At 44.6% G+C, this 27,986-nt stretch overlaps 1 long non-coding RNA gene across 1 annotated transcript; it reads right to left on the bottom strand.

The window, feature by feature from the left end:
• Window positions 1-214: 214 nt before the first annotated feature.
• LOC144782146 (uncharacterized) lies at window positions 215-27,541 on the bottom strand. The gene is made up of 2 exons (XR_013601112.1): window positions 27,399-27,541; window positions 215-2,836 (listed from the first exon to the last, which is right to left on the bottom strand). It is a non-coding gene; the product is annotated as an uncharacterized LOC144782146 (long non-coding RNA).
• Window positions 27,542-27,986: the final 445 nt, after the last annotated feature.

The raw sequence follows: 27,986 nt of genomic DNA, 5'->3' as shown, positions 1-27,986 counted from the left end.
GATGCATTCTGGGACTTGTAGTTTTACTGTAACATTGCAATTATGGGCTCAGAGTTCAGCCGGCTTACAAGCGTGGTTTAAGGTGTCACGCGACACGTCCCTGCTAGGACAGGGCTACCCTGGTGAGCAAGGGTTTCCAAAAGACTCATCTGGTGGCAGTAGAAAACGATACAATAAAAGTTGTCCTTTTGCAAAACATTCATACAAAGGAAAGTCAGTTTTCACAGTTTTTATTCACAGTGTAGCAACGAGTCACATGCCAATTAATATGTGGAAAATTAGTTATTATATGCCCCAGAGTTATGAAAAGTAGGCTTTTATTACCAGTTAGTGCCCTCTTTCTATGCAAGCTGATTGGCCAACAGCACCTAAACATTCCATTGCATGTTGTAATATACCAAATAAACTTGCGTGGCAGGTGTTCTTTTGATGTTTGGAGGTTCTTTAGTGAAATGCTTTTGTTTTAGCCTAAATGGAAGATGACCACATATTTTCATAAGGGTTGGGCACAAGGTACCTTACATTCACAGAGTCTACCAGAGGCCTTTCAGTGAAGTCACCCGTCATATAGGAGCAGGGCCACATAAACTACAGATCTGTTCTTTGCAGCAGGCATATTAAGTTACCCCTCTACTTTGCAAATGAGTCAAAACTGCCACTGGACAAAACTCCGATCTCTCTTTCTATCAGGAACATTAATCACAAGAGTTATCTTGACATTTTTTTTGCTGCCTGAAATCTGGCCCACAAGGAACTCTGCATCAGCTGCTTTTAAATGGTAAGTTATTGCTAAACACAGTGTCCACGCCTGCGGTCAGCGCCCCCCTCCAGGTCAGCGCCCAGTGCAGCTGCACCACTCTGCCCTAAAGCCGGCCCTGTATAGGAGTGTTCCTATGTACGTGTGATTGACTGAATCAACATTGATACTTTCCCTGGCTGCTGCAGGTTTACACGCTCCTTGCTTCTCTGAAAAGGCCTCAGGATCACACAATGAAACAATAAACAATGGTAGACTAGGACTGTGCGTTCAGGATTCAATGCCACGCTTAGTGGTCACCAGTACCGACAATTGTGAGGTGGTACTCCACCGTGTGACTTCTATGCCTGTGCTTGATATGGCCCAAGGAGTTGACTATAAGGTGCCCTTTGATGGTAATGGGGCAGCTGTGAGGTTCACTGGAATATCCAAACATCAGCGGTCATACAGTTCATGAGTCTATCCTGCCCTAAACATGGCTTTTGGGCAGTCCCACTGAAATTATGCGATTTTGTGGCCACAGCATTTTCCGCATTATTATCAGTTTGCAGCATTAACGACATAAGCCATCATAGCCTGAATATTCTTAACAAAAAGAAAAAACTTTCTAGCGCTGACGGATAACAAGCTACTAAAAACACAGCAACACTTGTTGCAGCACAGTGGAAGGTCCTTCCAAAGGTTGTCGGGTCCCTTTTCTGTTGCTTACTGCCATATTTGGTTGTTAAACTGGTACTAAAGAGGTAAAATATTTGCCCAGCCTTTGTTAATCTGTGTAAAAATGACAAAATAATGAAGTAATACTATCACAAAATCTGCAGCTTTATGCCGCATAATTTGGCTTTCATTGCAGCATAATTTGGTCAACACTGCAGCATAATTTGGTCAACACTGCAGCATAATTTGGTCCTTCCCTGCTGTATAATTCCAGTAGTCCTGCTATTGGGCCCCTTGAGGGAGCTACTTATGTGACACTGGAGAGACTGCTTCTCACCGAATGTGAGGACATAGCTACAGTCGATAAAATTCCGAACACTAAACGTCAAATTCCTATTTCAAGTAAGCAGCACTGTTATGTTCTGTGACAAAGCTCGAAAGGTTCTGCCTTAGCACGACTAATGTCCTTCATATTTTTCAAAATTAGAGGGCCTTGTGGCCTGCGCACTTGGATTTCCACCAAGCTCCACTTGTGGATGATTTCATGAAGCACCACAGACAAGTCTTGGGTTAAAAAAGTCCCTGAAATGTTCCCAAAGCAGATCCACCTGAGACCTGTAAAGCAATAAGGCCGAAGAAGACAAGCACCTTGATATCTCTCAAGTATTAAACCATGAAGAGACAGACAAGACTTCAGTCGTTGAACAACGCCCTTCTCTTTGCTGCCTGGACCTTCCAGCCAATGTTGTCGGGTTTCCAGTCCCAAGCTCAAGATCTGCTGGAGGACAAACACTGAGTCGCAACAAGAAGGGCGCAGACGACCATGTGGTCAACATGCCACCAATAGGATGGCTCCTTCATCTTTAGGCTTGGGTTAATCTGCCAACCAATCATCTCTCTTTACTTAATTGTGTGTCCCTCCTCAATGTCTTCTGGACTGACCCGATGCCGGGGCAGTCTGGCTCCCAGTCTCCATCGAAGCGGAGTCTCAGGATGTTCCATATAACCAGCTTCTCCAGGAGAAGGGCGCCAAGGAACCAGAAGATGGCATACTCCAGTGTGATGAGCCCCATGAAGTGGTAGTTGTAGTGGCTGTAGTCCCAGGGGCAGGCGTTGATCTGCCTCAAGGCCAGGCCTGTGCTGAACTCCCACATGTAAATCCACAGGGTGTAGAGAAGGCAACGGGTGAAGGTGCTACTGTGGTCCTTGAGTCGCAGGTACATCTTCTCTACCACCAACATGAACGTGCCGTAGATGAAGAGGGCCCAGATGCTGGTCACTCCAGTAAACTTCCAATCCCGTGTCAGGATGAAGTCGTATATCGCCGTAAACATCACCTCGCAGAAGTAACCATGGATGGCATAGATGTACCATCGTGAGAGGGTACCCAGAGGCTCAGAGCCACGCATGGTGTCGCTGCACCTGCCAAGGAAAGAGAGAAAACAACAATGTCAACCAGAATCCAAGCATTTACCATACCCTCAAAGAGAGAAACAATGCTTGGTTGTGGGTAGAACCAATGAACATGTGGACAGGGGCATGCTGTGGGGAATGGAGTCTCTGGGAAAGTTTGGGGAAGATCACATGGTTGTAAGTGAAAGGGAGTGAGAGCCCATAATGTGACAAGGACATACGTGTGTTCATACTGTCAAGATCTGGGATACGAAGAGACGCTAAGACATGCATGGAAGTGGCGGGATAAAATACGCCATTCAAACAAAAAGGAGTAAGAGTGAAATAAGGTCTAGATACACAAAACAAAAAATCCTGAAACAAAGATAACCCTGTGTCAGATGTCTGAAGCCATATCTGAAGCTCTCAGGTTATCAATAGAGAAAAGGCATTATACTGCAATATTGTAACTAAGCATTTCCCAAAGGTGTCAAAAAGGAGGCAGAGGAACATAAATTGGGGGTTCATCATCAAATCATGGCGTTTTTTTTTTTTTAAATCATTGGTGCATCCTAGGTAGTAGCAAAGGGCATGGTCTGAGAAGGTCAAACGGGCACCAAGATAAAAGTGGCCCCCATGAGTGAACTAGAAAGCTAAAAAAGTGACCCATGTTTGCAAATTGGGATAGTTTCGAACTTGTAAAGGCACTTCGTATAAGTGTTTTGCAAGTGTGGAAGACTGCATGCATTTGTGTTTGCTAGCGGCAATGATTGTTTTAATTTCGGAGAAGTCAACAATAAAAACAGGCCCAGCAGACCATAAATCTGGCCTGCGAACAGCCAAAAAACCTTGCTCACACAATGACCTGCCAGATTAGCCCTTCAGAAACTAACTGATTGCCCTGCAGGTCAGTCTGACCCTGTGAGTGAGCACTAGATGCTACACCCTACCTTAATCCTAGCTAATAAACTAGCAGTGTTCTGCCTCAGCACTATCACTATCAAATGAATGTATAGAGACTCAAGGCAGTCTAAATGTCTGAGCATAAACCGAGAAGGTGGGATCTCGAAACACACTAATAAGGGCTTTAATAATCATATGTTAGCACCAGTTGAAACCAAGTAACACGTCTAGGTTACTTTATGACGTTCCTATGCCCATGGAACCAGAGGCACAACAGGACTTGTACTTTGGGGGGTGGGGCGGGGGAAGGGGGCAGTAATACTACCAGCCAGGGCTGTTTCTAGCACTGGTGGCACCCGGTGCGACAGTCTTTTTTGGCACCCCCTCACCCATGACCTCATTCTTCATCAATTTCCTAACTACCACTCCCCAACAGTGTACCTCATCTCTCCACAGCCTCTCTCTGTTGTAGATTTCTTTTATAGTGCTGCTATTAGTTCAAACACAGTCAGTTCTGTGACCTGCATGGTACACGGTCTTTGCAGCAGGCACATTAACCCTCCGTGCTACTTTACGATGAGTCTAAACTGCCACCAGGCAAAATTCCTATCGCTCACCGGCAGGAACATGAATCACCAGAATTTTCTTGCCATTTTTATTGTTGCCTGAAAATTGCTGGATGCACAAGGAAGTTCATTTGCTTTTAAACCAAAAGTTATGTTTAAACCCAGCACACCCCCCACCAAAGTCAGTGACAGGTGTGGCTGCACAGGCCACACTGCCCTAAAGCCAGCCCGGTTTCCAGCAATGAAGCCGGACAGGCATTTTCAGAAATGCGGTTGGAACCAACCTTATAGCCATTAAATGAGGCAAAAGAGGTGACAGATTGTGCAGTTTAAACATTTTGGACAAACTTGATAGTATAACAAACACATTTTTGTAGATTTTACACTGTTCCTAGGCTTTAAGTCATTGCAAGTCCAGAAAAATGTACCTCACCAATTGTTGACTGAAGGTACAGTTTTAGTTTACCCAACAAGATGTAAAATATTTTAGGTCTGGTTGCATATCGCAGCATTCACCTGACCATAAGTGATCAACAGAAGAGGAGAGGGGCTTAGACTCCGCTCACATGTTGGTTACCTTGAGTATAATATTTGATTGGGCGGAAGGCGTGAGCTGTCATTGAGTAACTTGTCATATTCCTGTTGGATCTGAGGGGAGTTCAGTCACCTACAATAAACGTAATGATGTGGCAGTCTGCAATGGGAAGACGTCTTTACTAAGTGGTAATAGTATTGGCTAATAATATTCTGAAAGCATCATGACATGCTCACCATATGCCTTAACTATACTGTGGTCCATGTTTTTATTGATAGGCTAATCCTATTGGCGAATAGTGGTTTTCATTAACCCCTTCGACGCTGATGACGAGCTCAGGTCGTCATCAGCGACGCCTGTCGTACGCTGATGACGAGCTGAGCTCGTCATGTAACGCGTGTTTTTAAAAAACGCAGCGCGCAGTGGGAAAACCGCTAGCGCGCATGCGGTTAAGGATGTTCCCTCATTCAAAATGGGTGTGTCATCCACATTCATGCTGTAAAGGCACCTGTGCAGTTTCTTTCTCCATTTACGTTTGTGCTATGAAGAATAAGCAATTGGTTCTGCCTTTCCATCCCAGTACTCCAACGGACATGCCTGTTGCTGCAGCCACAACATGCTTCATGCTGATCCTTTCTGCTGCATCAATGTACTGTCTCAGTTTGCTCTCCCAACTGCAGCCGCATGCACACTTGCGGCTCCTCGAAGTCATGGGAGCCAGATTCACAGTTACTGGGATAGCCAAGACCACATAGCTCACTTTTGACTATAAATTGGGGAAAATTACAGATAGGTTAAGAGAGTGACAGGCTTAGCCACTTTTTAAATGAAAGCAATTATATCCATTTTATGAATAGATAATGCTCTAATTTCTTTACAAAATCTCTGCTCCTGTCCTTTCGGCAGAGACAGTGCACACTCAACTCTTAAATTGGTCTTTCTATACTCGGTAAATACTGCTCACTAGTGCAGACAAAAGATCTAAGTAATGGTGGGGTGTGATACTTCCCCCAAATTCCGGAAAGCAAAACAGGTTAACAGATTTCTTGTAGGTGGTTTAAGGGAGAATGGGCTTCTCCCTGAGAATTGTTTTGAAACTTTTGGGGTCGCATTTGCTCAACCTCCTCCGACACTTATACAGCATTCATGGAATATTCCAGTACTTTAATGGTGCCCAGGGATGCCTGGCCTTTCCTAGTAGGAGATACCGTTTTTTTTCAAATGCCATAGGTCAGAAGTAACTTCGACTACACCAAGGGCAGCATTTGTTCATGGGTAAAACCCTTATGTCAAGGACTACATACAATAGGACAGTGTAAAAAATGTACCATTGATACTTCAGCCAAAGTCATGGGTACCTGTAAAAATTCCATCTGGTATGCAAGGGTCAACATTTTGCAATTGACACCCCCTATAAAATGAGTACAGGACATCTTATGACAAGAATTACATGAAATATCAGTTCCAACATTTCCCCTCCGCTATCCAGCACTTTCCCTACTGTTACACTCACTGGAGTGGGAATAGCAATTTTTACCCCTCCGCTATCCCACACTTTCCTTACTGTTGCACTCCTTGGAGTGAGAATAGTAATTTTTACCCCTCCGCTATCCAACACTTTCCCTACTTTTGCACTCACTGGAGTGGGAATAGTAATTTTTACCCCTCCGCTATCCAACACTTTCGCTACTGTTGCACTCACTGGAGTGGGAATAGTAATTCTTACCCCTCCGCTATCCGACACTTTCCCTACTGTTGCACTCACTGGAGTGGGATTAGTAATTTTTAATAGTCCGCTATCCAACATTTTCCCTACAGTTGCACTAACTGGAGTGGCAATAGTAATTTTTACTCCTCCGCTATCCAACACTTTGCCTACTGTTGCCCTCAATGGAGTGCAAAATTTAAGTTTAAAGAATATTAACTATTTTAATGTTTTAATTTATAATATATCTTTAATAGTAAATTTTATGTTATAAGTATATGTAAATAAATATATATTTAATTGTACATTTTTATATATTTATACAATTTTAAAATAAATTAAAATGAATAGTTTATTAATTGTTTTAAAGTAAACAGATGTGTATAAATATATATATAGATATTACATTTTATATATGTATGTTTGAATATTTTGAAATTATATGTATTTCTTATATTTTTTAATGTATATTAAATCTAAATACATTTTTATGTTAATTTTTTTATTTAATATATTTAACATTAATTTTTATATAAATAAAAAAATCGCGACAACTATATTTTTTACATCAATATTTTCCCCTAATATTTTTATACTTACCATTATAAATATAGGATGTCGATATTTTGGACATCAATATTTAAAACTCCATATTTGTGTATGGGGATATTTGTGTGTCGATATTCTATCAGTGAACCTCCAACCCATATGCTAAGAATTTCCTGCATCATGTTAGGGTCTTCAGCCAGGTGTGGTGGCGCGTTCTCTGTGTCCCTGCATGTGGGTATGACTGCGCTAACAGCTTTCTCAGTTAGACAGTTCGATTCTCTACAGCCAATGATGGTGTCTTAATAGAAGCATGTCAGGGCATGCAGTTTGCCATAAGTAACAACTCCCATCCATATGCTAATAGTACCCTTGTCAATAAGACAAAAATAACCTCTAGTATGCCAGACCAGCAGTACACTTGCACGCATAACACACATACTCACACACAAACACATACTCACACACAAATTCTCTCACATACTCATTCTCACTATAAATCTTGCTCTCTTTCGTACCGTTTTACTCTGCCACACTCACACTTCCATTAGTCAATCTGCTTTTATTGCGTTAGAAAAACTTGCCCTGATACTTCTGCTATACTTGTCTTGCACTTTTAGTGAAGTTTAATAACAACATATTCTCTATACGCTACTCAAAATAATAATATATTGCCCTGTCAATGTTTGTTACAAGTATGATGTGACTGGAAAGTGCACTTCCTTAAAATAGCTATGCAGGGCTTATAGTTGGTTTTACATGTGGATCAAGCAGTTACAATATTGGACATGAACTAATCCACGTTCTAACATGTAATATCACAACATCCAACTGATCTTATGAAACGCTTAACTTCTTCGGTAACCATAGATTTTTCCAGTAACACTTTGCATTTTGGAATTTCCAGACCCAACTTACAATGTAGTAAAAATGACATGTCCCTGAAATGAAGTATTGTGGTGAATGGAAAGCCGGCACGAGCTGAAGGTGTCACACAATCCTCAATCCAGCACCATACCCCAAAGCCTCAGCCCTATCTGCCTCCTCATGCCATCCCACATTCTCAGCCCACTCCCCTCTTTTGCACTAGCCCCGTTGTTGCAGATGGAATTAAGTAGGCCTCTACTACTAAGGAAAGAACGGGTATTCTGAGGGTACCTTTGTAGAATGTATGTGTATATTCATGATAGTTGTGTAATTTTGATATGTGCAGAGTAAGAGGTGTGACCATTTAAGTGCTGGGTGATGGTGAAAAGTGTGAGTGAGCGCAGCTTGTAGGGTGAAAAATGTGCTGATGTGAGTGTTGGGTGAACTGCATGAATGCAATGTAAGAGGAGGGCCGATGTGTTGGATGAGAGGAGTGTGTGCAGGGTGGTGTGAGTTGTGTGAGTGGTGTGCCTATGTGTGGTGCAGGGTGAGCGCAGAGAGTGAAGTGTGATATGTGAGAGCGGCTGGTGAGTACATAGTGAGAGGAGTTAGTGCCAGGTGATGGTGTGTCCCTATGGGTCTGGCAGACTATTGTCCCTATGTGCAGGCAGGGTGAACAGAGTGCCTGTATGAGTAGTTTGCCTATGTGAGAGCAGGGTGAGACGAGGGAGTGCAGAGTGAGAGGTGTGACTGCAGGGTGACTAATGTCCTTGTTCGTGTGGTGTGAGTGCAGCGTGAGTGCTGTGCCCATGAGAGTGAAGGGTGAGCAATGTGAGTGACAGGTGTGCCTATGTGAGTGCACAGTGAACGATGCAACAGTGTGAGAGTACGGTAAGAGGAGTGACTGCGGGGTGAGCAATGTGACCATATGATTTTGGGTGCGGGTGAAAGTTCAGAGTAGAACGAATTAATGCATGGTTAGTGATGTGCTTGTTTGAGTAGATTGCAGATTGAGCAGTGAGTGACAAGTGAGTGGAGTGTCACATGAGTGCAGGGTGAATAGTGTGCTCGTGTGACTGCAGGATGAGGACACGGTGATCAGTGCATGTGCACAGTGGGTGATGTGCGTACAGTGTGATCACTATGAGTGCAGGATGAGCTGTGTGCTCATGTCCTGCAAGGTAAGTCGAAGAAGAACGGCGTGAGTTCATGGCAATTGGCATGAGTGTAGTGTGGACGCTGTGAGTGCAGGGTGAGCTTGTGTGAATGCAGCATAAGAGGAGGATGAACGGAATGAGTGCAGCATAATAGCGTGAGTGCATGGTGAACAGTGTAAGTGCAGTATGATAGCTGTGTGTAGGGTGAGCGGTGAAAGTGATAGGTGAGCCGAGTGTCATGTGCATGCAGGGTGAGGGGTGTGCTTGTGTGAGTGCAGGGTAGGAGGAGGTGGAGGTGGAGTGGCATCAGTGAATGGTGAGCAGTGTGATCGCTGTGAGTGCAGGGTGAGTGTGAAAGTGAAGAGTAAAGAATGAGGAGGGGGTTGTCTAAATGCAGTATGTATTCCCAGACACTTAGAGTAACTCGGCAATAGCTTAACATATGTGAAACCCTATGGCAGCCACCAATAACTGCTATTATGGCATCAATCAGGGATGGAGGGTGGAGGAAATAAACAATGCGCTAATCCTGCAACAAACTTTCAGTCTCAGGGTTTCCAGCTAAATATTTCGATGCCCCAGCCAGTACATAAATAAGCAAACTCACCTAAAGCATGTATTTTTAGCACTTATCTGTGCAGCAAATATAAATAGAAAGCACTTTTAAATGTTTTCTGGGGCCAGGCTGCATTAATGATCCATGAATAATAACTAAAGAAAACAAAGACAATTTATTTACAACCCTATTTAATTTAAATGCAAGGCCTTTGCAGGCTCTTTAAACAACAAATGACCAGTATTTCTCCTTTGGAAAGGTGGCATCCCTACTTGTAATATGCCTTTTCATCAAATGCATTCTTCCACTGTGACAGTAAAATACAAGTGTAAGGAATAGGCAGAGTGGGGACCAGGGGGTACTGAGACCAGTGAAAACAAGCATTGGCACTCACCTTTGGGACCTTGTAAGTGTTTAGCCATAGCTATTGTCTTTGCTAATGTCTTTAAGCTATGGGTTCCAACCTTTTCTGTAATAAGAGCTACTCGTGATCAATGAAAATCATCCTGAGCTACAAATCGTATTAGTGTAATGAAAGTGATCACATCAGGCAAGATTGCATTAGTTCTCACACCATTCAAGATTACTTGCCATGATCACCCCAGTCCACCAGGCAAGGTAGCTAGCATTAATGTAAAAAAGGCTTTGTCATTTTGGAATTACTTTACAGAGGGAATACATAATTGCTATGGCTTGAATGACCCTGGCAGCAAGGTACTATTATTACTAACCTTTAAATATATTTTGGGAATCCAATCATTTTTCTCCAAACATCAGCTGAGGAGGAATTCTGAAAATACATCCATTTTCGTCTTGAACACACAATTTTCAATGTTGTTATACATATCTAAACCAAGCATAAGCTTCTAATTTAGTAGGCAGGGCTGGACAAAGGAGAGCTACTTACTATTAGCTCGAGAGCTACCAGTAGCTCCCGAGCTACTTGTTGGAAAAGCCTGTAAAAGTAGAGCATTGTGGCTGCTGTACACCATGTTGAAAAGTTATAATAAAAGAGTTACGAAAGCAGTCACAGACCATGACAAAAAGTAGAGCAGAGTGACAGAGCAAGAGTCACAGGAAGTTAAAGAGAGAGTAAAAGATACATGCTAGATGGATGAAGGAAGAGGGTGGCGAGGCTAGGGGCCTCGAAATCCCCATAAATGTCACAGTTAGGAAAACATGACAGAGAGATGTGGCCTTTGAACTGCTGCACAGTGAAGGAAATTAAAAAAGATGACAATAGGGAAAAACAAAGAGAGGGGGACAAATTGAGAAAGTCAGCATGAAAGAAAAAGGTAAGAGGGAAAAAGTGCAGATAAAAAAGGTGAGGTAGATGAGGTAAAAAAGAATGGGAGGAGTAGGGAAGGGTGGAAGGAAAGAAAACACGAAAAAAAGGATAAAATAAAAATGTTATAATTGAGGGTGAAGGATGAATACGTGGAGGGTGAAAAGATGGAAGGTTCAAATGGAGAACAGATGGAAGGGTGTAAGAATGGATGGAAGAGGAAAGGATCACTAGGTGAAAGGATGCACGAATGGAAAACTTGGAAAATGAGTGAAAGGATGGATGAAGGGATAGTGTAAAGGTAGATGGATGGATTAAATACATTTATTGATGAGTGGAAGGTTGAAATGCAGGATGGATATATGAAAGGGTGACAGGATGGGTGGATGAAAGAACGTATGTTTAGATGGGTGGATGAAAAGGTGTAGGAAAGGTGGATGAACAAATAAAAATGAGTAGATGATGTGTGAAAGGAGGCATTGGTGGAAGTATGAAGGGAGCTCTTAAACGGAGGGTCAGATTTGCCCACTTCGCATGCTTTACGATTAGAGGAATCGTTCGTCGTTCAAGTGGGGGGTATTTTAAATATCTGGCGAGTCCTTTGCTACCAAGAACTGTCAGTGTGCCAGAACTCTTGCCGACTACCACTGGCATTGTTCATCCTCGTCTGTGATTCTTCAGATCCTGTCAACACATCCGGTTTAGAGGGATAATAATGCCAGGGAGTCAGATACGGGGTCTGAGTGGGGGGTACGCACACCAATGTCTTCACTTGAAGCCACTCGGCCAAGCTCCTTCACCCGGTCACCAGTGTCTTCACTTGAAGCCACTCGGCCAAGCTCCTTCACCCAGTCAGCGTTCGCGTGGAGCGCTCAGCAACACTTCTGGATAATGAGATTGCAGCTTTGTGGTGAGACGAGGATATGCCGGGAGCAGAATCCGGTTCTGTGACGCTCTATTCTCATTATGCACCTCGTGCTTTTTAATCCACCTCTCTTCATGGCATCCTTTGCCATGGACTGCTTCCTGAGCCAGCTCTCTGTCTCAGTGGGCGTCGCCCTGCCACCCTGGTGGTGAAACAAAAGGTTTGAATAAACACCTAGGAGCAAGGAATACATTGTGCTTGCTGCTCGGTGACAATTGCAAGGTTTCTTGAATCCGTTTTTTGGGGGGGGGGGGGGGGGGGGGGGGGCAGGATGGCCCCTGGTCCCTGTCTGGGTGAAAAGACCCTCGACCTGCAGGTTTGTTTTTGTGTCATTCATAAATTATAAATAAATAAAGACGTAATGCCAGCAAGGCACGTATATATATATATATATATACACACACACACAGATATATATATATATATATATATATATATATATGACGCATTTCAGTGTGGTGGTCTGATTAGTGGTAAAACATGATTTGGTGAAAGCAGGAGAGAGGCAGGCCGTGTGCAGTGAGGACTGCCCTCGGCTCAGCAGGCTTGGGGGATGGCCGAGCTCAAGTGCAACAATGTTACACTCTGAATTCACTCACGTGAGGTGCGGCATACTCGTCAAGAGTGTGAGTTTCTCTGAGACTCACAGTTATAGGTGGGTGGGTGGCGCAGTAGTTGAAATCAGATATTTTATTTTTGCTGCTCCTGCAATCATGTGCTCAGCTCGCCGTGGACGTGATAAGTCCTGCCACGCTGAGACAGCCGGGCCTAGACAGGGCAGTGGGCCATTGTGGGCGGCGGCTGAAGCACACGGATGACTGTGGTGGCCGGCAGAGCAGCGTCGGATTGGTAACGCGGGCACTCGGGCAATGCCCGAGGGGCCAGTGCCGAGTTCCAACTGTGGGCTGCTTTTTGGAGCAGTCTGGGGGGGTAGATTTTGGCAGTATCGCTGTTGTTCAGAGACAGTGGGTGTCTGAGTGGCCTTTCTGGAGGCAAATGGGCGCTCAATACCTCACGTTTAGCAACACGCAAAGGTGTCACTTTCTTTCTCTCGCAGGGCCGGCCCATTAATGTATGCATACCTAGCGGGGCAGGGGGCCTGAGCAGAAGTTGCCTCACTTGTTTTCAGTCACCAGTGTAAACAAATCTGTGCATTTTTTGATATCCCCCCCCTCCTTTTCAAATAAAATTTAGCCGAAGCAGTGTTTTGAGGAAAGGCAATATGCAAATGCGGGCCACTTTTTTTTTGCGCGCCCGGGCCGATTTTGAATCCCAATCCAACCCTGCGGCAAAGTGGTGGTTAATCTTTCGCAGGTCAGCTGCCCAGTGGCAGTAGCTAGTAGCTGAGCTGAGCAAACCTCACCAGCACAGAAGCAACCCAGGCTGCCGGCCAGCCCGTGTACGGAATGGTAGCGACTCTTGCTAGACACCCTCGCTGCAAAATTATGTAAGTGTGCCTAAGTGCTTTACTGTTCGTGCGCTGCAGTTAATGGGTGAAAGCTTTCGCAGTCTTCGGCTATGTTGCCCATGTTAGTTTGCATATGGCCTTCTGCAGCACGCATCCTCACTTACCAAGCTACTTCAGCAAGCAAGCACTGGAGATGCTTCTGACACCACTCTGGCGGCTCTGCAAACGACAATCGTATAAACTAACTTTGACAATCATTTAAAGCGTCGCCAATCCCTCAGCCAGGCATATCGTGCAGAAATTAACACTCATATCTCACTTATCATTTACTTCATGGCAATGCCATTTTTGGTCAAGCTTCATGTTGGGCACAATTCTGTACCTCGACAATTAACGGGCAGGGAATGATCACTTAGCGGCAGATTTACAAGGAAGCCCTTTGGTTGCGCTATGCTGCGGCACATCCAAAGCACAGAAATGAGACATATTTACAATAATATGTTGCATTCTCGTGCTCTCCCCTGTGCTGGCACACAAAGTGCTGCCATGCGCCTGGCGCAGGCACCCTTGCACCGTGGTGCAAGGATGCCTGCGTCATGGGGAGATTGTTTTTGTGCAGGAAGGGGCACCTTCCTGCACAAACATAATCACTACAGGCATTTTTCTTTTTCAATGCGGGCTGTAGAATGCAGCACTCATTGAACGAGGAAAAAACGAGGAGAAATGATAACATTTCTCCTCTTTGCGCCTCATTCAGATGCACTTCCAGATTTACGATTCCTCGTAAATCTGGAAATGTGTCTTGTTCCATGCGTGTTGCGTGGGAACACCGACAGCAACACCCATGGAACGCCCCTTTCACGCAAAGTGCTGCATGTAAAGGGGCCATATTTGCAAGGATAGGAAAAGCCATGCAAGGTGGCTTTTCCTGTCCTTGTAAATATGGAGCAGTAACAAAAAGTGACGTACTGGTGGCGCAGGGGACTTGTAAATCTGCCCCTTAGTGTGCAGAGGATCCACTTGGCTGGGAAATAACAGTCTGTGCTATAGAATTGCACGGTTGAAATGGAGCATCATTCTTTGTGCACCGATAATAACACTCTGTGCAGCCGAGACTGAGCGATGCATAATTGTATCAGCCACTTACCTGCAAAAGTGATTCAGACTAACCGGGCCAGCTTTTGGGTAAACGGAAATGTCTACTTTCAGTGCGCTGATTCACCTCTGCTCACGAGGCGGCACACGATTAAAAGAAGGGAGGAGAGGCTTTCTTGGTAAGGAAGATTTTATAGTGTATAGGGGACTAGCGGGATATTGGAATACATAGGGCACGGGGGAACACACAAAAAGCAAACTACATGGCAAGGGCCGAATAATCCAAAAAGTTGAATATGCGCTTTAAAAACTTAATTCAACATAAAATGGTTGCCGGGGAGAGAATGGCAGAGCGAAAAAAGACACATGACCGTGAGGAGCAGAACTGAAAACACAAAGCAGAATCAACCCTTACTGGCATTATGCCTTGCTCTCGACTACAGCTTACCCCATCACTTTTTAATCGCCATCCCTTTTTCTTCGCAGCTCTAACACTGAAATGGTGTCTGACGAGTGAGCAGTGTTCAGCTTATCTAAAAAGAGTACACAGAGAGCAGTGAATTACTGTGCCGAAGCTTTGAATGCTGCATTCCGCCAAGGGCCAGAGTTATTCTGCCTTGGTTTACGCTGATGGGGAAGACCCGGGTTGGATGGCCAACGTTTCGGTTGCCTAGAGAGTGATTTCAAGATTTCAAGATTTTATTTTGGGTGATCGGTCTTTTAAAAACAAAAACCATTACACCAAATTACATTTTTAAATAGTACTACTATATATAAACACATAAAATCATTGGCAGAATTTTACAAAGTTAATCTATAAGGTACTTTTGTGCGTCAAATATTTAAAATGTCATTTAAAGCGAAGGTTTAAAAAGTTCATGTCTTTCTAACATCCTTGTTATTAAACGGCATTTAACTCTTCGAGATTTTCTGGTTGTCCGATAGTTTAAAAAAATCTTTTTAGCTCTCCACAGAGTTTCAACTGATTTCCTTTAAATACACAGAGAGTGTTTAGGGGCTTCATAAAGCCCATCCACATGCTCACTGGAGCCCTCCTGAGGTCCCGGAGAGACACCGGCAAAGACATATGGAGGCCGGTGGTCAGCCAAGGACACCGGCTGCCTGTTGGGGGACAGGTTGGCTGAGGGACCAGAGGCACAGGTATGGAGGCCGCACTCTGACCGGCTGCCCCGGGCCACCAAAGGTGGCCACCTACGAGGGCGGCCACCCTTAGTGCCAGAGGATGGCACAGACCTCGGAACGGTCTAGTGTTTGGGGGGACCGGCTGTGGAAGGCTGAGGCCTAGAGAGAGTAGAAAAGCTGACGGACATAGGAGAGGCGAGAGGTGGCAAGGGGGCTTCCAGATAGAACAGGATGGCTGTAACGGTGTCTGAAAGTAAGTGAGGCTCTGGGAGGTATGTGGGAGAAGCCACTGCTCTGTAGATGCCACCACTTTTGGGCAAAAAAACAAGCGTAGGCAGACTCTAAATTGTCCAATGATTAAACCCATACAGACGCTGTATTATGTGGACCCTGAGACCTGCACTGTGCAATTTATTGATACAATTATGTTTGGATATGGTACAGAGAGAAGGACACTGATTTTTACATGCATCTGTAGGTGATGAGGACTGAACTAAAAAAAATGAAATATTCTTTTGTCAGGCATATGCTACCTATTTGACAGGCATACGCTGCCTACTATGAAAAAAAAGGAATATGCTAATTTCTTTACATAGTGAAATAGATCTTACTCTAAAATTGTATAGGAGACCCGGTCTATATCATCAGCATCATCTTGTAAATATTCTAGAAGTCACAGTTCGCAGCTTGTTCATGCCACTTAGGTCTGCACTCGCATGTTGAAACTCAGCCTTCATGTGGCAACTTCTTACTGCAAACGTGTGCATCCTGGGAGTTGCGTATCTATATAGTCTTGGTTTTCTCTTGCATGAGCTAAACTTGTTACATTTGGTGACGTGAGTCAGGAGTGGGGCAGTGGTTTGCCTATGCTGTAACTTGATCAGGTTCCTGTCTTTTATTCACTGTTTGACACGTTAATCAAGTGTTGACTGATGCAGTGCAGTTGGTGTAAGCTGGTAGAGTGAGGTTGATGTGTGTGGAAGTGCAGTGCTGGAAGGTGTCGTATGTAGTATAATGACATGAGGTTGTAGGTCGATGTAGGGCGATTCTCGATTGGCTTGGAGTTTAAGGAGTCTTTTGGGTTAGCCTAGTGCTTTCAACTTGGCTACCAAATTTGTTGCATGAAAGTTGTAATCCGATTTTTGTGAACAGTTCCTTAAAAAGTGCCCGAACTGTAAATTATCTCGAAGGCTACGGGGATGATGACTGGTATAATGTAGGGCTACATTCCATGAAGAGGGCATGGTGGACACCCCGAGAAGAACTGTTACAGAAAAAAGGAAAACAGAACATAGATCGTCTCGTGTATGTCAACACATTCTGCTAAAAAACGAACCAATTGAAGAAGGTTATCAATCATAATTGCCATTTGCTTAGAAATTTAGATGTGTCCTTCACAAAACAGCTGTTTGCACTCAAAAGAGAGAAAAGCATTGCTAATCAAGTGGTTTGGGCAGCACTTCCTAAGCCATCAGCCACAAATATATTATGTGAACAGCTAAATTTACTACCGATTGTAGGCCACCATAGATGTGGCACATGTACATGCTGTAACCAAACTCTTAAAGGATCACCATTTACATATAAAAACCTCAACTGGAAACATACCACTTTTTCTAATTGCAAAACAAAAAATTGTATTTAGATAATATTGTGTCCATGTCCAAAGCTATATATTGGGAAAACCAATCAAGAACTACAGCAACGAATTACCAAACATAAGTCCAGAATTTGGAAAATGGTCCTTTCAGCCACCTTGGTTAGCCATTGGAGCAATTTGTATCATGTAGCGAGTGATCTACGGTGGACCGTAATATCTGTAATTGAACCAGGCATCCGAGGTGGGGATCTGGAAAGACGATTGATGCAGAGAAAGGTGTTATTAAATAGTTAAATTCAACTCTGCGGTTGATGGATTGAACTAAATGACAGAGCTGCAAAATGTATGAACTCACTAAGAAGACCTTAGGTCATTTCGAAGAGTTTTAGGACTTCGGACTGAATCACGTGCCTTATGAAGAAAAGATTAAATATTTGACCTATGTTTCCTACTTTTGTCATGTGAATACTGATTTCTAGCATGTATTTGACTCTGTATTCTATCACGAGGACGATGATAAAGGGTTCAGATTTTCAAACTCCTATTTCCATGATTCAATGAGACAATTCAGTACCAGGAAGTACACTGGGAAACATTTAAACTTAACAGAGGGCAGCACTTTGACTCATATGCCCTTGAGCATTATGGTTCTAGTTGGATTCTCAATTTTGAGGCGACCATCCCTAGGAACACACAACGAGATTTTACTTTGCTTAATGGGCGGCGCGAGTCCCACAGTGATGCGGTGGTGCCGACCCGGAAGGAATCACTAGACACAACTGGCCAAATACCGGTACTCAACACGCCGTAAAAAACAGACAGCATGGAGAACGATGGTCCAGATCGCTGCTTGCGCAAATCGAAGGTACGTGATCATTAGCTTGCATAAAATTGTTTAGATACTATGCCGCAAATCAATTGCGTATTGTATATCGCATCCCGAGCAGTTAGTTTAACGGCAGAGTGATCGTTCATTTTTTTGAATAGCTGTATCCGTTTCTGCTTTTTTGCAGCTTTGCAGTAAAGTCGCATACGGTGTCAGGAAGCGTCTGTTGACTCTGTTGTTTAAAAAGGATATTCCTATTACAAGTGAGTGCTTGGGTGCTCAACCACATAGTTGCTTTTTATACTAAGAATGGGAAATGGACATTAGATTGTCTGTTTTTAATTTTTTCTGTGTCGTATTTTTTTCAGTGTCGTAGTAAAGTATGAAGTTGCGGCCACTGACAAAATCATAAGGATAATCAAGCCAGAGAGATTTATTCTTGGATAAAAGTGGTAAATATGATGTGGATGGTGTTTGAAATGAATGTTGCAAATTGGTAAGCGGTGTTTGTTAATATATATGTTTCGTAATTTTAGCAGCTCATTGTTTCTTCTGAGTCCTGAGGAGAACCCTGTAAAACACATTTTAGGGTTCGAAACGCGTCGACTGTTGGTTTCCCAAACAAGTATTTTTTTTGCAGGCATTTACCATGGTGGCTTATAACACGAAATTAACATAAGTTATAACTGTAACAGTGTATATTGAGCCTAATTTGAACACTGTTTGGCTTTGCCCTTGTTAAAAGAATAATTAAACAGGGTGTTGTAGCGCCAATTGAAAGGGCGTGTTTATTTCTTTTTGGGTTTTTTTGTGTGACTAAAAAGACAGGAGCTACCACGATTCTGTACTATGTTTTTATGTTATATGTGGATAAATTGTCAAATGTTTTGGTTGCTTTGTTGTAAAGAATGTAATGTAGGTTACAATGTTACTGTGACTCTATGTTGTACAATGTTTTGAGAAAAAAAAGTTGCTCCAACTGATCAATATTGCAAGTTTGATAACTTTTTGAAAAAACATTATTTGAAAATAGAATATGAAATAATAAAAAATAAATTATATGGTCATATCAATGGTTTTGTGTGATCATGATGTGAAATTGTGAATTGAGATCAGTATTGGCATGTGTGTAGTTATTTGATTGTATAAAGTAGGCCTAGCCTTACTGATTATGGGCCAAACCCTTTTTAGTTGATACATTTTTGCAAAGTTGCAATTTTTTTGTCCTAACCATTTGGTGCCTGTAGGCTGTATTTTGAGGTCACATGACTAGGTGTAGCTGGTTGTTGGTCTTTGTGTATTGCTCACAGGCAGGTGTTGGCAAGATGAGTAATCTCTGACTTGATAGGGGAACTGGAGTTGTCACCTTCCACACTTGCCCATCACAAGGCTTCTGCCTGAGCACACTCACAAAGGGTTTAACACTAGTCTATTGTGCCCCCAGACATACTGGAGCCAAGGTAGAGAGGCAGACAATTCCAAGCACCTCTGGGGATAGAAACCTCTATAAGCTTCTCTTTTGGGAAGCTGGCACTAAGCATAAATATTGGTCAGTCAGACCCAACTCTCCAGTACACACATCTGGGCCTGTTGACACTATAGAAGAATGACTTCCGTGCTGCTCTGCTACCAGAAGGACTGTTACCCTGCTTCCCTGTTAATCTCTACCTGCTGCCCTTCTTGCTGAGAAGGAAGACTTGACCTGAACCTTTCAACCCAGGCTGAAGTGACTCCAAGGGTTAAGTGACTTGCCTCCTTTTCTGAGCTACAGGGACATAACCCGCTCCAGCGGACTCTCTGCATCTGCCCTACTGACCCACTGCCTGTTCCTGCCTGAGGTCTGCTGACCTCTACTGGTTCATTCCTGATTCCAAAGAGGTGCCCCTCAGGTCCTGGACCCTTGGTGTGGCATCAGTTGAGCCCTCGCTCCAAGAAAAGGAGAAATCCTGAAGTTTTCAGCTGTTCATGACTACTAACAGGTGTGCTTGCACAACGATCTTGCTACTCACACAGCCCACACCACCCGCCAATGCGAAATTTCAGTGAATTTGACTCTTCAAGCCACAGCGGCTGCCAGCGATGTCCAGGAAAAGGAGATCTGCACTTCGCGCCCTCTTCAACCAGTAACCCACATTCCTACAAGGGGTAAAACAAAGACTGAAGGCAACCAATGAAGGCAGCCTGAGAGTCCATCCAAACTTTAGTGATGAATGACCATGGCTTAACTGTTCCAAAACAGAATTACACATAACCAGTGTGTGCAATGATAAATTGACCTACATGAAATGGAGGGACAATAAATGTTGCATGGTGGTCTCTCTCTTCAAGAACGAGCAAATCCAATCATTTGCAATCTTAAACACCAAAATCAGCTCCCTGAAAGTGAGTACTTCCCCATAACTACATGTCATACATTGGGTTCTCCAACCAGGGATGACAAAGGGGGCCTCCACAGAAACTGTCAGAGTGAGTCAAAAAGAAAAAGGAAACATATTGATGGTTTGGGGGCCCTTGCACTATGAACTATTTGTTGTGAAACTTACTCCATTAGGACCCTACTTGGATGCAATATTGCCAGACCTAGAGGCATCGTTGAATCCCCCATAAAGCGGGACCCAAGCACCTTATTGTTTTTGTTCCCCACACCAAGGTCAGAGATCTTATAGATCACTATGGATAAATAATCAGCGCAACATGCCAAATTCCGCCAGCTCACGGAATTCCACTGGTTCTCACAGAGTTTTTATGTAACTCTGCTGAATTCCGCAAAGTGAAATTCCGCAAGTTTCGCCCAACCCATACCATACATCACCGTCCTCTCTAAAGACTATAGTGAACTAAGGCAACATAGATACCACAAAATTTTACATATCATACCAGATCATCGGTCCTCAGCCCATGCTTAGAGATCATATGAGTAACTATAGTGCTGGTCAGGACAGGGACAGGTGATGCTGAAAGCCCTAGCGCCACTTTACACGCAATGCTAGAGGGGGGTACCCTACTCTCTTTGCTTGGAGAGAGCAGGGTCGGATTGGGATCACAATTTGGCCCGGGCACTGACTAAAAAAAGTGGCCCACATTCAAGGGGTGTGGCCCACAATTAAGGGGCGTGGCCCACATTCAAGGGGCGTGCCCTTTCATGGAACACCATTTGGTTACTTTTTGGGGTCTAATTTGTAGAGAAATATTTAGTAAATTAAGCCTTTTAAAGCTTACAGAGCAAGTAACATTGGTAAAGACTAGGTGCACTGCAGTTCTGATAACTGATTACTTACTTGCAGTCTTAACGCCCTGCACAATGCCGTTAGATACTCTTTCCCAACCAGCTATGTCCTAGACTCTAATCATCACATAAATCAGAAATCTAGCACAAAGTCAAGGAGAAAGGGTAAGACTGGAATATCTGGGAATAGAACATGTAATAACAAAAGTAAGAATTCACAAATGAGGAAAAGGCAGTCTGGGGTGTAAAGAATGCTGGAAAATGTATCTGTACAATCTAGTCATAAATGTATTTCACAACCAGCAGGTGATGTCCATATACAAAAAACACAGTTCTATTTATGAGTACCAATTACAGTACACATATCCAATTTTTTATTTAAGGGCCTGGGCGATGAAGTGATCTGCTCAGAATCACAGGTTGTTGAGCAGACGCTGGGACTCAAACTTGAATCCCGATCTCTGCAACTCTGGCCTCAGGCCACATATGACTATGCACAGACCAGAGACGTTTTAAGGCATGAGCAATGTGGGCTCTGGCCCAGGGCCCCAGCCGTTCAGGGAGCCCCCTGATAGAGCCAGCTCTGTTCTGCAGAGAATCTTGCCCTAATGACCATGCATACTCCTTAAACAGATTGTTTTAAATACCATTTTTTCAAATTTATTTTTAATATGGGCAATGAGTAAGAACCTATCACAGAGATTTTGCAGAACAATGTGTTTATGTTTCATGCAACATCCATAAAAAATGTCTTTGAGATCAAACAGGCCATCACATATGAGAAATGGGAGGATGTCACTGAGATTATTTTCAGTAATTTTAGTGAGCTTCTACTGTGTTGTAATATTGAAAACACACGTCAATGTCCTTGAATATTAGATGTAAATACATTAAGTATTTGGACAAGTATGGTAGTGCTCTGTCCAGTGACCAGTTGAAAGAGGGCATCAAAGAGCAGAAATTGGATTATAAATTCAAATCTGTACCGAACAGGGGCCCAAAAATATGTTTGGCCCAGGGCCCCCAAAATCCAAAAAATGTTTGGCATAGACAAGGAATGAAAGTGAGAGGATACTCTTCTTGCACAGGACCAAGGTGACAATGGCCAACATGCTGAGCCACTAAAAAAACAGCAAGGCCCCTTTTTGTCACAAAATTATTCGAACCCTCCAGCGAAGGAGCACCTAATAAGCTGGAAGCCCCTGCTATTATTAACCTACTTAGCCCTCCCCACACCTTCAGCTCAGGAGCACATGAACAGCAGTGAGGCCCCTGCAATTAGTAAATTAATCAGCCCTCCCCAGCCCTCCAGGGCTCAGGGCAATGTCCAGGCAGGGGAGCAGAAAACACAGCTGCTGGGTCATCCACGGGGAGGCTGAGGTGAAGATGGTGCAAGTTCCAAAAATCACCTGGCCCCCAGAGTGAGACCCATTCTTCCTCACCCACTATGCCCTGAATGTGAAGGGCTGTGGGCGAGGTGTTAAAACTAACACTATGTATGTGCTGCGTGGGCCCTTGGGGGGCCGAGGTGAAAATGGCTCAAAGGTCTGAGCAAAACCTGGCCCCAGGGAGGCCGATTTTTGCAATCACCCCCTCCCCAGCCACCCTCAGTGTGATTGCTTCGCAGGGCAGGGGGTGAAGGAGAGGCCACAGCGGATAATCGCTGTATGGCCGGGCCGCACAGTGAAGCTGCATTAATTTCTCTGTCTCTGTCTCTGTGCCCTCTGTGGGCCGTTTTTTTTTCTCCCCTTTCCTAGTCCACAGAGAGCACGGAGACAGAGACAGAGAAATGAAAGCAGCCTCACTGTGCAGCTGGGAAAGGGGAAAAACAAGCATTTGCAATTCAATAGGGCTCGCATTAGGAAAGTTTGAGCTATTGGTATTGTAAATGACAAATATTTTATTTCTCTGTTGGTTTTGAAAATAGCGAAATTAATAGCTTTGTCATTTACAATGCCAATAGTTTTAACTTTCGCAAATGTGACATTGTATTTACATGACTTAGATGTATTGATATTACAAATAACAATGGCTTTTATTTTTTTAAATAATTAATACTTAAATAAAAGTTATTGTAATTTATAATGGCAATAGCTTAAACTTTTGTAAATAACTTTTGGGAAGATTATGTTAATTGTATTTTATTGTGACGAAAATCCAAGAACAGAAGTGAAATATTAACTTTTTTTGGTGACATTTGTAATAAAGCTTGAAACATTGAGAGAACATATTTGAACCAGTTGTTGAATTGAATTGTTGCACAGAGTTATTCTGTGGCGTTCAGTGGTGCTGAGCGATGCTGTGGCGTTTAGTGGTGCTGAGTGATGCTGTGGTGTTAAGTGGTGCCAAGTGATGCTGTGGCGTTGAGTGGTGCTGAGTGATGCTGTAGCATTGAGTTATGCTGTGGTGCTGAGTGATGCTGTGGTGCCGAGTGATGCTGCGGTGCTGAGTGATGCTGTGGTACTGGGGCGTTGAGTGGTGCTGGGGCGTTGAGTGGTACTGAGGCGTTGAATGGTGCTGGGGCGTTGAGTGGTGCTGTGGCGTGGAGTGATGCTGTGGCGTGGAGTGATGCTGTGGCGTGGAGTGATGATGTGGCGTGGAGTGATGCCGTGGCGTGGAGTGATGCCATGGAGTGATGTTGTTGCATGGAGTGGTGCTGTGGCGTGGTGCTGAGGCGTTGAGTGATGCTGTTGCGTTCAGTGGTGCTGTGGCGTTCAGTGGTGCTGTGGCATTCAGTGGTGCTGTGGCATTCAGTGGTGCTGTAGCGTTTAGTGGTGCTGTGGCGTTCAGTGGAGGGATCCGTGAGTGGAAGGATGGATCCGTGAGTGGATGTATGTATGGATGGATGGATCTGTGAGTGGATGGATGGATCAGTGAGTGGATGGATGGATCCGTGAGTGGATGGATGGATCCGTGAGTGGATGGATTGATCCGTGAGTGGATGGATGGATCCGTGAGTGGATGGATGAATGGATGGATGGATCAGTGAGTGGATGGATGGATCAGTGAGGGGATAGATGGATCCGTCAGTGGGGATCAGTGAGTGGATGGATGGATCAGTGAGGGGATAGATGGATCCGTCAGTGGATGGAAGGTTGAATGGATGAATGGATCTATCAGTGAGTGGATGGATGATGAATGGATAAGTGAGTGGATGGATGCATGGACGAATGGATGGATGGACGGGGGGAATGAGCAGGAGCAAGATGATCAGAACACCAGAAACTGCACCCACTTGAAATAAATGGTGTCCCGTCCGAAAATGTAGTAAGTAATAATGTGAAGGGAGTTGGAATATTGGCAGGATCTTGGAAGGTGAACAAGGGGCCCATATTCTTCTCTGGGAGTGGTGACAGCCCTGACTCAAGGCTGCCTTGGAAACTTTGGGGGTCACAGCTGTCTGTTCTTTGAGTGACTTTTCACCTTGTACATTTGCATTTTTTTTCTGTTTGTATCTCTTATGTAACTCATGCAATCCAAAGTCCTTATGTAACGCTACTGGTTCTTTTGTAAAGCGCTCTGACACATTCGGGTAATGTTCGCGCTATAGAAAATAGCATTAGATAAAAAATAAAATAAAATAAAGAGGGGGGTCTGCTGCTCTATGGGTGCCACAGGGCCCATGAGAGAGGTCTGTCAGTCAGAGGGGCCCCTCTCCACGAGCTCCTGTGCCTGGGGGAGGGGGCGCTCCGGAGCCTGCGGCCGCCCACACTCCGGGCCCCCGGTGGGGCACTGCTGGCGGCTGTGACTCTGTGCCCCCGCCTCACTCACCATCTTCAGCCTCCACTGCTGCCCTAGGTCGGGGCAGGGGGAATCACAGCCCTTCTTCTATGTCTACGCCCTGTCTGATGGTTAGAGAGCTGATTGGCTCTCTGGGGCACGTACGCTGCCTCCGATAGGCTCTTCACAGGCCAGCGTCATGGTGTCCCGGTGGAATTACAAGTGTTATCAATAGTATTAAAAATAAAAGTGTTTAATGGCATTACCAAATGTATTAACCATAAAATTAACGCTGAACTTTGGCACTCCGAATACGCGGAACCTTCCCGAAACAACAGTCGTGGTATTCACGGCCTCATTGCCTGGCTTTCCTGCCATGGTATGAGAAGTGTCGAACGTGGCAGCCATCTTAGAGTCAGTCGCCTCTTCCAAAATTTAGAAACAGCTGCAACAAAAGACCTTCGCCTGGCGATGGATTTTTGAATGACTTCAGCCGAAGGTTCCACCAAGACCCCCCCTTATCTGCACTCCATTTTAACCACCTGTGTACAGCCTACGAGATACTACTAATAACGGTGCGAACCACAACAAATTAAAACCGAGGCGTGAAACGCAAACATACTGGGCAAGGTGCACACCAACGTCGACTGTGGTTCTACGAGGTAATTGGATGATCTGTGGCGCGTGGGGCGGTCCTAGAAAACGTGCGATTGGATTGGTCAGTGGAGTTGGAGTGGGCCAATGAACTTTGAGTCTGGATATGCCCGACAGTCAGGCGATGCTGGAGCTGGATAAGAACCCAGGACCGGACAGGGGCCGGGAGGAGACGCGCTGAGACGGGCAGCCCAGGTGACAGGCGGCCGGGGCGGGGAGTAGCTGAGGCGGGGATCCGCGGTCACAGGTGAGACCAGGGCAGAACCACATCTTGGTTAAGTTTTAATGAACCCATGGGCAGGGCTGCGACCTCTCACCCCATAGACCTCTGTGAGTCTGTGTGTCTGCGTGTCTGTGTGTGCAGGGGAGGGGAGGCGGCAGCGTGTGTATGTGTGCGCGCGCCTGTGTGTGTGCGCAGGGGAGTGGGGGCTGGCTGTGTGTGTGTTTGCGCATGGGAATATGAGGCACGAGAGGGGCACGGAGCCGTGCGCGTCCACGAGGTGAAATCTGCGCTCATGCCTCTTTCGTGTCCACATTCCCAGAAACGGGTGACAATAGTTGTCTTCGCAGACTAAGCAATGCTTCGCATTGCTTGCGTCTAGGCTCAACCTAAAAAACGGCCCACAGAGGGCACGGAGACACCGCCAATCCGCCCCTGGGAGAGAGTACTGACAAGGAGGAACAAAGGGATGGAACACAGACTGAGGGTGGGATGGCGGAAAGAGGGGTTTAGGGTTAGCTATTATTAATGGAAATCAGAAATACAAGACTCCTCACTAGCCTTTGTTGTAGGCAAATGAATCTGTTCCATAAAACTAATAAAAAGATTTGATACTAAAATATAAGAATCTTTTTAATATGTCATGTTGAAAATGCTGTGGCTGAGATTGTGCAGAAACATGTAGATATTCTATCTGTCCTGCAATGACCTGTGATAAAAAACATAACATGACATTCTGTTGTTAATTTTTTTTATTTTTAGAAATATACCAACCAGTTCCTGTTTTCCTTCTTTAAAGTGTGGCTTTATGTATGCGTTGTGACCTGCCTTTACCCTTGTCTGCTGGTTCTGGCAGCAGGCACTGCCACTTCAAAAGTATACTGTAATAACTTATTACAGTTGACCAGCTACGTCTTTTCTTTGTTACAAGTTACTAGATACGTCACGGGTCGTCTATAATATATAATTCCTGTGTCACAACAAAGACGAGGCTGTACACATGAGAGACTCTTATGTGGCCATCAGAAATATTCTGTGCTCAGCAGAAACGGGATGAGCAGAAAAATTGGTGTCCCGCAGGAGAAACAGTGCCCGAGTAAATCACTGTCCCGCTCCCACAACAGAAATCACGACCACTATACATGTTGTGCAGGTAGATGTAGGGGGGCCAGATGTCCCGCATTTGCCGGGACAGTCCCGCGTGTTCAACCCAGACGGTTTTGGGAAATTTAGCTCATGTCCCGGTTTTTAGAGGGGGTCGACTGAACACAGTCGGAGGTGCATTTTTTTGTTTTCCCAAGCAGGGATAGTTATCAGCTGTTATAAGAAAGCAATTTACTTAACAGGCGTAGTACTGGCTTTAAAAATGGCATTTTATTAATGTTATTACTGCCTCTTCTGTATCTCTGCTGAGGAGCACGGTCATTCAGTGCGCTGGGTTGAAGTGAAATTGTAGTCCTTCTATTTTTGTGAAATGTCCCGGTTTTTGGCTTTAAAATTTTGGTTACCCTAGGTAGACGGGACCAATCTGTCCTAACTATGGAGGGAGAAGTTATGCCGGTGAAGAGTTTGCTGGCAGACAGCGTTATGTACCCAGTTACCAAAGAGGACAAGACAGTAAATAACTTTATATAACATAAACTTGCAGTTCTTACCTTAAAAAGGTAAATCTCAGACTTCGCGATATTTAAATAGAAGTTCTTCAGGGCAGGGGCTCGATATCTGCCCTTTAACTCCCCAGTCGCAGCAGGTCACGAGCGTTTCCAGTGAGACGCGGCAGGCGACAGTCTAACCTGATTACTCAATCCAAATCTGCTGTCTCTGTGCTGCGCTGCCTAGTTTTATGTTCAAGTCTCAGGAGGGATGCACCTGTGCGCCGTGGCCTCCCAGGGAACCAATCAGAGCACTTCTCGCCTAACCGGATCGGGATATCATTTCAATGCCACAATACTTAGTCACCTGCCTCGTTCTTCACCGCGGGCGAGGCTGTTTTGGCTGCAGCTCGTCCTCCTCTTTAGAGACACGTGGATCAGGCACCCTTGGAAGCTTCGTGTTTAAGAAATGAATCCTCATACTCTGACAATAACAAGCGCCACGCGGAGGGGGAGGATCAAAGAATGGAGGCCTGTGATGTCACCAATGAGACTCAAAGCACAAGAACAGCTGGAAAGAGGGAGAAAGATGGGTGCCACGGAGGCCATCAGCTATCACGCTCCTGCAGTCAGTGCTGGAACTGGAAAACA

Source organism: Lissotriton helveticus, chromosome 9, assembly GCF_964261635.1.
Source record: "Lissotriton helveticus chromosome 9, aLisHel1.1, whole genome shotgun sequence".
Lineage (NCBI taxonomy): Eukaryota > Metazoa > Chordata > Amphibia > Caudata > Salamandridae > Lissotriton > Lissotriton helveticus.
This window is presented reverse-complemented; position numbering and strand designations above follow the sequence as displayed.